The sequence below is a fragment of the Dermochelys coriacea genome, chromosome 2 (genome assembly GCF_009764565.3).
Source record: "Dermochelys coriacea isolate rDerCor1 chromosome 2, rDerCor1.pri.v4, whole genome shotgun sequence".
NCBI lineage: Eukaryota > Metazoa > Chordata > Testudines > Dermochelyidae > Dermochelys > Dermochelys coriacea.
In genome coordinates, this window is record NC_050069.1 from 112,363,382 (window position 1) to 112,377,964 (window position 14,583).

At 43.4% G+C, this 14,583-nt stretch overlaps 1 long non-coding RNA gene across 2 annotated transcripts in view; it reads right to left on the reverse strand.

The window, feature by feature from the left end:
• LOC119851676 overlaps nt 1-14,371 on the reverse strand; it is an 80,447-nt gene extending 66,076 nt beyond the window's left edge. For both annotated transcript variants that reach the window (XR_005291327.2, XR_006278998.1), the window contains exon 1: nt 14,242-14,371. This is a non-coding gene — a long non-coding RNA (uncharacterized LOC119851676). The remainder of the gene's footprint in view (nt 1-14,241) is intronic.
• Between the last annotated feature and the right edge of the window lie 212 nt (nt 14,372-14,583).

The following is a 14,583-nucleotide window of genomic DNA, read 5'->3' on the forward strand; positions in this document are numbered from 1 at the left end:
TGCAGAACTTTTTGCACTGTGGAAGCTGGCTACTCCAGACTGCTACTGAACTGGTTGGCGACCGATCAGAGTGGGAAAGTTGACCATTGGAGTCATGTTGATGGAAGTGTGCAGGGCCATTAATAGCATCCTGCTCTGAAAGACCGTGACCTGGGCAACGTGTGTGACATTGTGGATGGCTTTGCACAAATGGGCTTCCCTAACTGCTGAAGGGCGACAGATGGCATACATATTCCAATTCTGACACCAGACCACTTAGCCACCAAGTACATTAATCGGAAAGGGTATTTCTGTATGGTTCTCCAGAAGTTTCTGGATCACAATTGGCGTTTCACAGACATTACTGCAGGCTGATCCAGAAAGGTGCATGACGCTCGCATGTTTCAGAATACTGGCCTGTTCAGGAAGCTGCAAGCAGGGACTTTCTTTCTGGACCAGATGATCACAGTAGGGGAGGTCGAAATGCCCACTGTGATCCTGCGAGACTCTGCCTACATGGGGCACCTTGATAGCAGCAAGGAGCAGTTCAACAACAGGCTGAGCAAGAGCAGAATGACTGTTGCATATGCTTTTGGCTGTTTAAAGGCCCGCTGGCACTGCCTATATGGGAAGCTGAACCTGGGCGATGACAATATTCCTATGCTTATAGCCGCATGCTGTACGCTCCATAATATCTGTGAAGGGAAGGGTGAAAGCTTCACTCTGGCTGGACCACTGAGGCTCAGTGCCTCGAGGCTGAATTTGAAGAGCCAGAGACCAGGGCTATCAGAGGGGTGCACTGCGGGGCCATAAGGATCAGGGAAGCCTTGAGGCAGAAATTTGAAGCTGAAAGCCACTAATATTTGTTGCTATACTTGGGAATGCAGTGCTTGTAATGCTAGGAGGTGATTGTGATTGGTGCAAACGGTGCAATATGAAGGTTTAAGATACTTGTCTGTTGCTTTGTAGGGCTGTTTGCTTTCAAACCATTCTTTTATTAAAAAAAAACAAACAACCGGAGGGGAGAGAGAAACAAAGAAACACATCAGCACTGAGGGGGATGGGGGAAGGAAAGGTCCCAGGAGGAGGTGGGGTCCCGGGACGGTTAAAGATTTGTGTATATCCAGGGGTCATATCCAACCTTCTCCTTTGGAGTACAGTGCAGTGGGTACTGTACTTCAACAGGGCTAAACTGCAGAGGACCGGGTGTTGAGTGCAGTGGGTACTGGGAGTCTGCAGTGCCAAAAAACAGGAGTGGAATGCCACGGGTACAGACTGGAGCCAGGAGATTGAGAAGAGTGTGTTGGCAGTGTCTGGGGGGTACATGGGAAAGAGTTTTGTGACAGTGGCTGCAGGGGAGGGCGGGTGTGGAGCTGCTTGGTTTGCAGTGGTAGTATCACCTGGAGCGTGTCCACTTGGTGCTCCATAACATTTAAGAGCCTTTCCGTGGCTTCATTCTGGCACACCGTGTTCTCCTTTCGGTCCCTCTTCTCACTGTCCCGCCACTCCTTCAGTTCTTGTTTTTCAGCTGCAGAGTGCGTCATGATCTCAGGCAGAAAATCTTCCTTAGTTCTTCATGGTTGCTTTCTAATTCTGCGAAGCCGTTCAGCTAGTGATAACACGGATAACACACAGACCACTGATTCAGTGATTTAAAACACAGGCAGTATTCACACACCTGTCACTAACTGGCTGACCCTAGGTAAGCACACATGAACCACAAGACCCCCAAAATGGTGAGTAGCCACAGAGGAAGGGTAAATCAGTGTTCCCGGACCCTACTGTATACTGGGCACATGGCTCTTGGGGAGAGCCACCACTGTAGGGGGGGCCTGATAATCATTCCTGTCCCCACATTTTCCACAGGCTGTGTTCATTATGGAAGATATCTCGCTGCGGAGGATGAGCAGGGAATCAAGGAAGGGTCTTCTCCAAGACTGCGACTTCCTCCCTGGCCATTATGTGGCTTGCCTGTGTGCAGCAATGGTCCCCATCCAACCCCAGTGGCAGCAGAGTGGCACAGGAAAGTTACTGTTAATGGGTCAAGAACAAAGCACAAGAACAAAGAACAAAGAACCTGCGGCAGCGAATTGCTCCATGTATCTCCATGAGAGTTTCCTGGAGATCTCTAAGGCAGATCCCATGAAGTGAGGGAGTCAATAAACAGCCTGTTCCGCTGCTCAGACTAAGCACTTGGTGGTACACGCATCATACAGACACAAGCCTGCTTTCTGCAGCCCTCCTGCCCCCAACAACTCGCTGCAGCAATTCCCAAAATCAAAGCCACTTACCAGGGGCCTCCTCTCCTGTTTGTGCTTCGCCAAGCTCCAACAGCTGTGACTGGCTAGCCTCCTCCAGAGCAGAGAGCTCCTGGCTGCATGCATCTCTGACCTCCAAGTTGTCCTCTGCCTCTGGGTCCCCCTCCACATCTTCATCCTCATCCAAGATTTCCTCCTCCTGGCTTGGTCCACTCTTGACTGGCACGTGAGCCAACGAAGTATCCACAGGGGGCCTTTGCAATGGAGTTGGGGTCGTCACCAAGCACTGCATCCAGCTCTTTGTAGAACTGGCAGCTCATGGGCACAGCCCTGGAGCGGCGGTTTGCCTTCTGCACCTTGTGGTAGGCTTTCCGCATCTCCTTCACTTTGACCCTGCACTGCGGTGTGTCCCGGTCATGGCCCCTTTCTGTCATGCATCATGAAATCTGTCCATAGGTATCATAATTCCTGCGGCTGGAGCGCAGCTGGGAATGGACAGCCTCCTCTCCCCAAATACCAATGAGGTCCAGCAGCGCGACATTGCTCCAAGCGGGGGATCGCCTGGTGTGTGGAGCAGGCCTGGCTACCTGGAAAGATGCGCTGAGACCACTGCATGCGTCCCCGAGCAAACAGGAAGGGGCCTTTCAAAATTCCTTAGGAATGGACGGGGTGAGGATGACGGTTGGTCACCTGAGGACAGGGCAGTAGAGTTCTAACCGATGATCAGAGAGGCGAAAACAGGCATTGTGGGACACCTCCCGGAGGCCAATCACAACGCTGTAATCGACCAGGGTGTCTACACCGGCACCGCGGTGCGGTAGCCCTGGCGCAGAAAACTGTATGCCTCTTGTCAGGGTGGTTTTTTTTATAGCGCTGCAACTGCACAGTTTCTGCGCACTAAGTGTGTAGTGCACAGTAGTGTAGTGTGTAGTTCCTGGAGGATTTACATCGCAGAAAGCTGCTTTACTGCACAGAAACTTGCCAGTGTAGACAAGGCCTTAGATTCTTTCCCTGTAAAACAGACTAATTCTACGCATGCTTATTTAACAGGAAGTTTACTTTATAACGGGACAAACCAGAAGCACAAAATTTGGATCCAGATTTCAAATGCTTCCAAAGTTCAAGCATATTCAGATCCAAATTAGGATTCAAACTCTTATACAGAGAGTTACCAGCTGTGAACCAACACCTCTTCTCCAAAGATTAGGGGTGTCCAACTCAATGTTTTTGCTTTACTTCTGTAATCAAATTCCAGGGACATGGCTGCTATGCAGTCACTGTACTTTGTATCCACGTGCAACTTTATAACAGAGAGCCTTTTAAGCAGGGTGCACTGTATTAATATTCCAATCAAAACGATCAGGAAGAGGAGAACAACTGGTATGTCTTGTGTCAGTTCCATTTAGGGGGAACAGAAGCCACAGATGTGAAATAAGAAGCATCTGTATGTGAAAGCATATTTAGCTTTGAAGCTGGTGTGGGAATATTGGCTTAGTCCTTATTTTCCCCAAGTGTTATGTCATCTCCTGTGTAATGTTGACAGTTACAAGGATTACTTGTTAAATAATTCCTTTGCAAACAACGGGGAATAATTCTGGCCTTTGATAGAGACAGATTATGATCTTGCAAAGCTACTATAAAGATTTTATGTTTATATGAACAAGCTAAGCACATTCAGAAACACAGAAGAAAATATATAAATGCAAATTATAGAAAATAAACCAAAAACCCCTTGACATAGCACAATTTTTCACCATGAAAACAGAAGATACTACAGAATAAGTCATGCTGCATCAGTCTCAGATTTAGTGAAATCTGAATTTAATGCCAGTCTAGACTTTAAAGGCCTGATTTTTCTTTAACCCAGCATCCTATTTGGGGCCTGCAAAAAAGCAGAGGGTGTAAATATGGCCTGCAGATGTTTGTTTACCTAGCAGCGCCCACAAATCAGGTAGCAGCCCATTACACAGGCAAACTACACGCACAGTTCATTATGCCCACAAAACTGCAGGGCAGATTGAGACCCCTTTAAAAATCAAGTTCCTAAGCAACCTGATCTACTAACTTTTGCCCCACCCCTAAAAAAAAAAGAAATAAAAAAAATGCAAGTTTCTCGATACTCAAGTTACATCAGCTGATGGCCAACATAGCACATCTCCAACCAACGTTAAAGAGAACACACTAATCTGTTTAAATCCAAGGTCTTCATGTATATGCAGGGCATAACTTGGGGGGTGGGTATAATAGACTAGGGAAGGCTATGGCTTCCCAAACGGCCCTGTGTGGCCCCACCCATGCTCCGCACCCAGGGCCCCTCCTTGTTGCCCATCCCCCTTGGCCCCAGCCCAGGCAGCTGCTCCTCTTCCAGGGAGCCTCCTGGGGCTAGGGCGGCTGGGACTTGGGGTGGCTTGTGGCTGGGGCTGCACTGCCCGGTGCTGGAGGCACTCAGGCGGCCCAGGGCCGGTGGTGGGAGGTGGGGGCGGGCTGGGCTGGGCTGGGCTTTGGCAGGGGAAGAGAGTGGGAGAGGAGGGGCCGCAGGTAGAAGGGTGGGCCAGGCCAGGGACTAACCTCTCTGAGCCTGTGGTTTACCCACCACGCACGGGCCCTGCTGTTTGGAGGGCCCTATTGCTCTGAATATGTGCCTAGGTTCATCTGACCTGTAGAAACCTGCACTCCAGGGATACCACTCCTGGGAATACACAGAGAAGGATGGGCTAGCTGCATCCTCATTTGGTTGGCAAACTGCAGCTGGTCCACGACCAATGCTCAGAAAGCTAGTGTCTCCAACTGCCTATTTCCTTAAAGGGGTGTCTAGGGAAGACTTAGGGCTAGTCTACACTAGAAGCGCTACATGCTGTAGTGCGTCTGGAGAAGATGCTTTGTGCTGACAGGAGAGAGCTCTCCCATCAGGATAATAAAACCACCTCCACAAGAGGCAGTAGCTATGTCAGTGGGAGAAGCTCTGCCACCAACATAGCACTGTCCACACCAGCGCCTAGGTCAGTGTAACTGACATTGCTCAGGGGGGTGGCTTATTCACACCCCTGAGCAACGTAAGTTATACTGAAGTAAGTATTAGTGTAGACCTAGGCCTTCACCTGTGGAAAATTAAGTGTCTGGTTTCTCCAGTCCTGTTTGTACTTGCATCTTCCTTAAGGAATGGTAATACCTTGTTGATCAAGTGTATTTAACCTTGTTGACCAATCTTATTTAATCTTTTTATTACTGACCTTGGCACAAAAAGTGGGAGTGTGCTCATAAAGTTTGCAGATGATACAAAGCTAGGAGGTATTGCCAATTCGGAGAAGGATCGGGATATTATACAGGAGGATCTGGATGACCTTGTAAACTGGAGTAATAGTAATAGGATGAAATTTAATAGTGAGAAGTGTAAGGTTATGCATTTAGGGATTAATAACAAGAATTTTAGTTTTAAGTTGGGGACGCATCAATTAGAAGTAATGGAAGAGGAGAAGGACCTTGGAGTATAGGTTGATCATAGGATGACTATGAGCTGCCAATGTGATATGGCTGTGAAAAAAGCTAATGCGGTTTTGGGATGCATCAGGAGAGGCATTTCCAGTAGGGATAAGGAGGTTTTAGTACCATTATACAAGGCACTGGTGAGACCTCATCTAGAATACTGTGTGCAGTTCTGGTCTCCCATGTTTAAAAAGGATGAATTCAAACTGGAGCAGGTACAGAGAAGGGCTACTAGGATGATCCGAGGAATGGAAAACTTGTCTTATGAAAGGAGACTTAAGGAGCTTGGCTTGTTTAGCCTAACTAAAAGAAGGTAGAGGGGAGATATGATTGCTCTCTATAAATATATCAGAGGGATAAATACCGGAAAGGGAGAGGAATTATTTAAGCTCAGCACCAATGTGGACACAAGAACAAATGGGTATAAACTGGCCACCAGGAAGTTTAGACTTGAAATCAGACGAAGGTTTCTAACCATCAGAGGAGTGAAGCTTTGGAATAGCCTTCCAAGGGAAGCAGTGGGGGCAAAAGATCTAAACTGGTTTTAAGATTCTACTCGATAAGTTTATGGAGGAGATGGTATGATGGGATAATGGGATTTTGGTAAGTAATTGATCTTTAAATATTCAGGGTAAATAGGCCTAATCCCCTGAGATGGGATATTAGATGGATGGGATCTGAGTTACCCAGGAAAGAATTTTCTGTAGTATCTGGCTGGTGAATCTTGCCCATATGCTCAGGGTTTAGCTGATTGCCATATTTGGGGTCGGGAAGGAATTTTCCTCCAGGGCAGATTGGAGAGGCCCTGGAGGTTTTTCGCCTTCCTCTGTAGCATGGGGCACGGGTCACTTGAGGGAGGCTTCTCTGCTCCTTGAAGTCTTTAAACCATGATTTAAGGACTTCAATAGCTCAGACATAGGTGAGGTTTTTCATAGGAGTGGGTGGGTGAGATTCTGTGGCCTGCGCCGTGCAGGAGGTCGGACTAGATGATCAGAATGGTCCCTTCTGACCTTAGTATCTATGAATCTATAAGTAACCAGCAAAATAAACATACAGCTGATCAGATTTATCCTCACCCTGAAGTCATTGGGAGAAAGCATGCAGGCTATAAGCTACATTTTAGGAGCCTGCAGGCTGTCTTTGTCCCTGAGGTCACACTTAGGATTCATTTAACATTCATCCTGTTCCCACGCCAATGATTATAACAATGAGTACTATAGTGCAGTAATGCAATAAAAAGGGACAGACACTTCCTGGAAGTACTTCATATAGACATGAGCTTGAGCTGCAGAAGTCAGATCCAAACTTCCCCAAAGGGAGTTTTTGGATTCACTGTCCACTTCAGGATCTGAAGCCAAACTTACCCAGAGCTTGGTTTGTTCAGACCCAGTGAGTGATTCCAGTCTCTCTCTGCGTTCATAGAAAGCTTTGGGGAGAGACAAGGACATTAAGCTCTTATAATATTTTGCAGCACATTTGGCAATTCTTCCTCCTGCAGTTCTGAATGCGCAAACATAAAAGGGACAAATGCATCCCTGGCATATATTCTCTTGACTTCAGTTAAATTACACCAGGAATTAATTTGGCACCAGCATTTTACTTTACTGTCCCTTTCACTGAGACATGTTTCCAATCTGTCTCAATCTGAGCATCTGTTATAAATGGATTCAGGGTGAATGACTGCTTTAAAAAAAATTGCACAAAAAAGGAAACAGCGTTAATTTAATTTGTTTTCAAAAACTGCAAATCCTGTATATGCTTAAAGCAAATGAGGCATTAAAGCTGTGCAAATGCATTGAGGCCCTTCTACAGTACTTCCTTAAGTAGGAGGAGAATGGAAAAGGCCCCTTTCATACTGTCACATTGTCTTTTAAAACTGTTAGGTTTCTGGCCCTGGAGTTCTAACTCTTGGCACAGTATGGGGTTACCGAGGGCACTCAGCTACAAACAATTTAAAACTTTTACATAAATCTGAAAAACAAAGAGGCTTTTTATCTGGTTGCTGAAAAGAGTAAACTGGCAGTGCCTCTCTGCTCCCCACCCCCAAAGCCTGCTGCATGGCTGTGAGAGGTAATCAAGCTGATGGTCTGATGGCAGCACTGGATCAGACAGACAGGAACAGGAAGAAGAAATCAGTGAGGGATATTTCTCTTCCTATCTTGCCATATTGAAAGGGAGGCACTGCTCCCTTCATGATATCATCATGCTTCTTATCCACACATGCTGGACTCCTCCAGATTTTCACTGCTGTAACTGAAAGCAGAATTTGGCCCATTGCTAGCCCACTCACTGAGCTCTTCACCTCACATTCAGAAAGGATCAAGCGGAAAAGCAAAGACAGAAGAGATTTTCCAAACAACAGGGTGTGTCGGGGAGAAAGACTTAAATGGCTGGAAGTCTGTAGAACATTTTATAAAACAGTTATTTTTCCCCCCAACAATGCTACTCTGTCCCTGCCATGAATCAAAAATGTCACGAGGCAGTTTGGTGTAGCTGTGTATGTGAATGCTGGGTATTGAGCTGCACCAGCTGCAGGCAGACTTTGTGGTTAACCCTGTGAGACTTTCACTGCTACAGCTGGCTTTGACTGTGTCACTGCATCCGTGCAGCCTCGCATTCTGACTGCTTGCTGCTGCTAAATTTAATCATGGCCTTATCTATACAGTGTCTTCACTTCCTTCCACCGACCTAAGTGCTGGTGGACTGGTTAAAAGGTAAACCAGATTTTAAATAAAGAAATACAAGAAACAAACCTGTCCAAGGTCCTAACTACTAACCACTGCCAAAGCATATTTATATTTTATGTATTCTAAAAGCTTATTGTCCAAGTGACCTGAGTTCAGGTTTCTGCCTCTCTCCAGCAAGAGTCAAATCCCATCACAAACTCTTAAGTGCTGTGAGGAACATAGCTCCCTGCTCTACTTTCAGGGCTTCTCTCCACAAACAATTTGAAAGAAATTGCCTTTATTGCCCTTCCACCGCAAACATTAATGTAGACCAAGCAATGGTATTTTTACCACCGTGTTGTCTAGTTCTGCACTCGTACCATAGCCGTAGCAGGCGATTTTCCTAAAACTGTCAGTGTAAATGAAGCCACAGATTGTGTGATATCCTCAACAGAGCTAGGCAAAACACAGAAGGTAGGTTGAACAACAAGCATTATGAACAAATTTTGTTTTTTCAAAAATTTTCATTAATTTTGAAATTTTCCAAATTTTGATCTAACACCCAAATATTTTCAGTTTTTAAGGGTTTTTTCACCTTCTCTTTTCCTTCCTCTCCCCCTTTTTCAGTGGACAAAAAAATAAAAAAGGGGAAAATTAGGAAAATGGGCAGAGAAAGGTGAAAAAAGAACTTGGAAAATATCAAAACCAAATATTTTCCATGGTTTATTTTGTTTTCATTTTTGAGAAAAGCTTTTTTTATTGAAAAGAGTTTAAAATAACACTTTTTGACCTGCTTTATTCACCAGCTCTTTCACAAATAACATGGAACTCTGAATGGAGGCCTTATCTATAATGGAAAACTTGCACCTGTGTTACTAAATGGATTCAAAATCAATGTAGCGACACTGCTTTAAACTTCTAATATAGACAGGTTTCAGTGTAGCCGCCGTGTTAGTCTGTATTCACAAAAAGAAAAGGAGTACTTGTGGCACTTTAGAGACTAACAAATTTATTTGAGCATAAGCTCCGACGAAGTGAGCTGTAGCTCACGAAAGCTTATGCTCAAATAAATTTGTTAGTCTCTAAGGTGCCACAAGTACTCCTTTTCTTTCTAATATAGACACATTTAAAGCAGGCTTGACGAAATTTAGCTTAATGCAGTTAGTTGCATGCAAGGACCTAAGGAGTTTGGCAGCAGTGTAACTATATCCATTTTTACTTATTTTAGTTACACAGGCCACTGGTACCAGCCATTGCCAGAGTCTCAGGATAATAGATTAGACGGATGTTGGATCTGACCTAGTATGGCAATTCCAATGTACACTGGTACAAATTTTCTAATATAAATCACGTCTGAATTTGTGGCAGGTAAATAAAAGCCTTTCAGTTTATTTGTATTTATTTGTATCTATGTAAGGATTCATATATTTGACCAAATTCCACTCAGCTGCATCAGTTGAAACCCAAAGTAACAGTCCAGTATAACAGAGTAGAATTTTTCAATTTTCTCTTAATGATTTAAGATAAAGACCCCTATTGTCCGTCATGTAAGCTACTTCTAAGAAATTCTACAAAGGTCCCCTTGCAGTATTTTTCACAGCCTTCCTTTGGGGACAGTGTTTGCCTCCTGTGGAAGTAGATGACTCTCAACCCTCAAAACCAGTGAATTTCTGGATGCCTTTTGCTGTTACAAATGTGTATTCCCAGTGTTCTCAAACTTTTTTTGCTGGGACCCCCTTTGAAAATATTTCAGGCTCTGATGACTCCCCCAAAAAAGTGAAGACCCCCCCCATACCATGCCACTCTTACTTTTGCGCTGCTGCTTACTTTTGCCCAGCCAGCAGCCACCGCTCTTGCAACCCACCCACCCCACACACACAATAGTCTTGTGACTCCCTTTTGAGTCAAAACCCCCTGTTTGAGAAACTCTGATGTACACAGTCTTCTTAAGCCCCTTTAACTTGTGCAGGAGTCATGACGACAGGGGATTCCCAAAAAGCTACAGTCCCTCTTTCTGAAGCAGTCAGCCTTTTTGAAAACTTCATCTTTCCGGCATGTGCACAATGGCTGGCTCTTATAAATATCCTCTTGAAGATTCACAGCAATATAAAACAAAGGGCACCTTAGTCAGTGAGGTACTTGGGATACGTGCTAGCAGCAACCACCCCTTTTTGTTCTTAAAGTGGATTATTTTTAAAAGACAGAGGCATAAGGAATATACAGTCCACACACACATGCACTTAAATTGCTTGCAAGAGAACTCTGTGTGGGTTGGCATGACAGGCAGGAATGCAATAAAGGGTAGGATGTGATTCTCCTCCCCCATCATCACCCCCCAACCCACTGTTCCATCTGACAATGTTTTAGCCTGGAGCATACCTAAGGGCTACAGCACAAGCTGCCCAAGAGGGGAAAAGCAACATGAAAGGCATTATTGCATCATTAGGACACAATTTGTGTTAATCTCCCCAAACTCTGTGGGAGAATATGAATGTCTAGAAAAGAGGCTGCCTCTGAAGAGGAAAAATCAGAGTTGGAGTTAGACCACCTGTCATCATCTTTCTCCCCCCACTACTTGCAAATATAAAGCTCCTTCCCTGATTCTAATGCCAGCCTCTGAATGACAGCAGCAGGCATATTTTAATGAGCGCCCAGCAAAGAGTGCCAACTTTTGTTCACACACAAGACAAAAAATAAAATAAAATAAAAATAGAGGGAAAGAATGAAAGAAAAAGGAACTCTGGCTTGCGTGTGAATGGGCTGAATGGGAAGGTGGAATGTGGTACTATTGTAAAGTGCGGGGATCTGTCCTGAACAGTCAAAACAAACACAAAGTGCTGCCACGTGGGACTTCAGGGAGCTGGCCAGGAATCTGTAAACACTATGGGAGAGGGGGACCATGGGAGAGGGGGACGTCCCTTTGTGGGCAGAATGATGGGAAGAGGGGGGCAAAGAAGGAGAACAGTGTGCTTTGCCGGAGGGATTTGAAATCTAAACGAAAGCTTGCCAACCTGTTTAAGGGAAGGGCTGGAGAGCCTCGCACTTTCAGTTGCACAATTCTTCCCCTACCGCCCACAATGAAAAAGGAAGCCAGCACATCTGGCAGCATTCCAGGCCAAACCCATATCTGCCAAGTGAGTGTTTGGAGCAGAATGCATAGGGAATACCAGGCAATGACATAGAAACCAACTTTTTCTTTCTTTTTTTTTTTTCTGTTCCTAATGATGGCCTGGCAAAGGCCACTTCACAGTTTATAAACAGTTCCAGGGACATGCTTTTGTGCTGTAGGGAGGTGTCAACCTTCAGATAAGGGGCAAAGCTAAGGTTCTGGCTACTTGTGGTCTTAAAATATCCCACAGCATTCTCAAAAAGAGCACGGGTGTTACTCTGTTACCATGGCCAAATTCCAATTTGGGTAATTGCGTTCTGCCACCTAAATTCCCCCTGCCATTTCAACTGAATACATTCTACTTTGCTTTCTTTCCAACTGTGTTGTATAGTGATTCTGTACACTATAAAGCACCTGCTACATCCCACTGCAGAGATGTAAAGTAGGGACGGAGGAAGTAAATAAAAGAGGGATATTCTTCTACAGAATTCCACACCTCAGTCAGTGTGCAAAAGCAAACCCATTTATACTCACAAGGATACTTATAGATACTTATGAATATATTATTAATCATTAAGCACAGCAGGGATATTATGTTATTAGCAGAGCAGTGGATGAGCTTCTTGCTGAGACAGAAAAAGTGAACATGTGACAATTAAGTGATACTGTTTGGTCCAATTGTTAACATCTTATTCTGCCTCTCAGCACAAGACTTTCTTGTCAGTTACCGAAGAAATAATTTCAAAGTAATGTACGTTTAGAAATTTTGTTCTGTTTTGTCATCAAAACAAGCTCTTCAGAAAGGAGAAAGATGCTTGCAGACATGAAAGATCTGTTTTGATCAGCAATTTATTATTACCACTATTCTTTATGCCTATTCTACGCTACAAAAGGTTTGCCAGTATAGCTGTACTAGCAAACCCCCTAACACTCTTTTGCCAGTATTATTTATACTGGATCGGCAAGTAAAATAAGCTATACTGTGAAAGGACTTTTATGCAGGTATAACTGCATCTACACTAGGGCTTTTGCTGGTGTAGAAACATTGTTAAAAAAAAATCACTTCCCTAATCATTACTACTATACCAGCAAAAGTTTCTAGTACAGACCTGGCCTTACTTCCCTCCTGAAACCCCAGTTCTGCCAGGGTTAACTTATTTACACTGAAATCAGTGGGACTACTCAACGTAGTAAAGTTAAGCATGTATTTAAAGTTTTTTGCAGGATTGGACATTCAGTTGTGCAGCATTATGAACAGCAGCAAAAATGTCTGCAGAAACATGGTAAAAACAAGCAATATTCCACCCCAAATGTCGCTCTATTTCAGAGATGGATGAGCTCAACAGATACACAAAAATTCTATAAAGTATCTTGGGGTCTTGTTCTTCTAGATGAAAATGCTATATATACATACTATTCATATTATATGGATGCTATATTATATCCATATTATGTAAATATTATGCACCTTTAACTTTAAAGTTAAACATGGTATCTACCAGGCTCAAAAGGTTTACTATGGTTTTAAAAACTTTTTCTAGTGCGAGGTGATATTTAAAACAAATAAACCCCAAACACAACCCTTACTTTAGACATCTGAGATGCGAACCAACATGTGCAACTGCACATTATCCATAATCATAACTTTGTTTCTCTGTAGTCTTACCAAACAGTGGTGTTGGGTGGGGGTTAGTAAGTAAAAGAGCTGTGCAAAATATTATAAAAACTGGAAATGTTGAAGTTTTCATTTTCACTTCATATTTTTACAAATTTGGCTGAATCAAAAATTATTCAATTTCCATTTGAACATATTAAACCCTATTTGAAATTTCATTTCAGCAAAGTCAATTTTTTGCATCACACCATATAACATTTTTAAATCTCCTGTGTTTTGACACAAAAACTTCCATTTCATGAAGACAAATTCTGGTTTTCATTTTTCATTGTATTGCCATGGAAAAAATATAGGCACTTTTCACCCAGCCCTGGTTAATATCTGGGACTGATCCTGGGAGGTAATGAGATCAGGCAAAACCCAATGAAACAAAGGGAAGCCAGAGGTGTTTAGTCCCAACCCATCAAAGATAGTATTGGCATCTTACTCCTATTGAAATTAATAGAAGTTAGGCACCTAATTACCTTTGAGAGTCTGGGGTTTAGTTCTACAGAGATCAGTTTTGAAGCTGCTTGTGCTGACAGTAACCCTGATCCAGCAATCCAGCTCCACAACACAGGAGTATGGCTATTGTCATCTGGTTTTGTAGATGAAACAACAAAACAAACTCAGGTTTTAGCCGATAAAATGCTTTTCACAGTTTGCCTTTAAGAGTAAGCATGTAACCAAGAAACTGCTTGTGAGAGTGGATAAAATTGTAAGCTCTGTTAGAGTTAGGACTATCTTTCTGGTCCTGGTCCATGACAGAGGATTCCTAAATACTGCCACAGTACAAATAATAATAAGAAGCAGTATTGTTGCCTCACTGAAGTCAATTACAAAACTCTTATTGATTTCAAAGGGGTCAGGATTTCACTCAAAGTGTTTGTCAAAATCCCGATAAATTACTTCTTTTTTATTTAAGAAGCCTATTGAATTCTAGGGATAATACAAAAGGCAACATTTCCTTACACTGAATGTGATCACCAAAGCATTTTTAAATGGTTGAGTTGTTGCCATTTTTGTTATGTATACATTAGGTCCAAAAGATGTTTTTCAAAGGAAAAAAATAAGGTTCTACTCAATTTTTACCTTAGGAATGTCAAGTTTAGGCTTCCCTAGATTTTCTGGTAAACTGAAGGGGTCTCACAGATCTGCATTATAGAGTTTCATACCTTAACTGAAGGAATAGAAGGACTGAATTTTCTGTTTCTCTGTCAGAAACTACACTTACTTAGAGGGATGAGAGTCAAAATGGAGGATAGGGTTTTTATAGAGTAATATCCTCTCTCAAGTAGGATTACACTAATTAAGGCCCCACTCCTGCAAACAGTTAAACTAGGGTATAATTTTAAACACAAGTAGTGTTGTGATAATTGGCCTACAACTTTATTCTGTGAGCTCACCTTTGAAAAGTGAGTGAGTGTCACAATA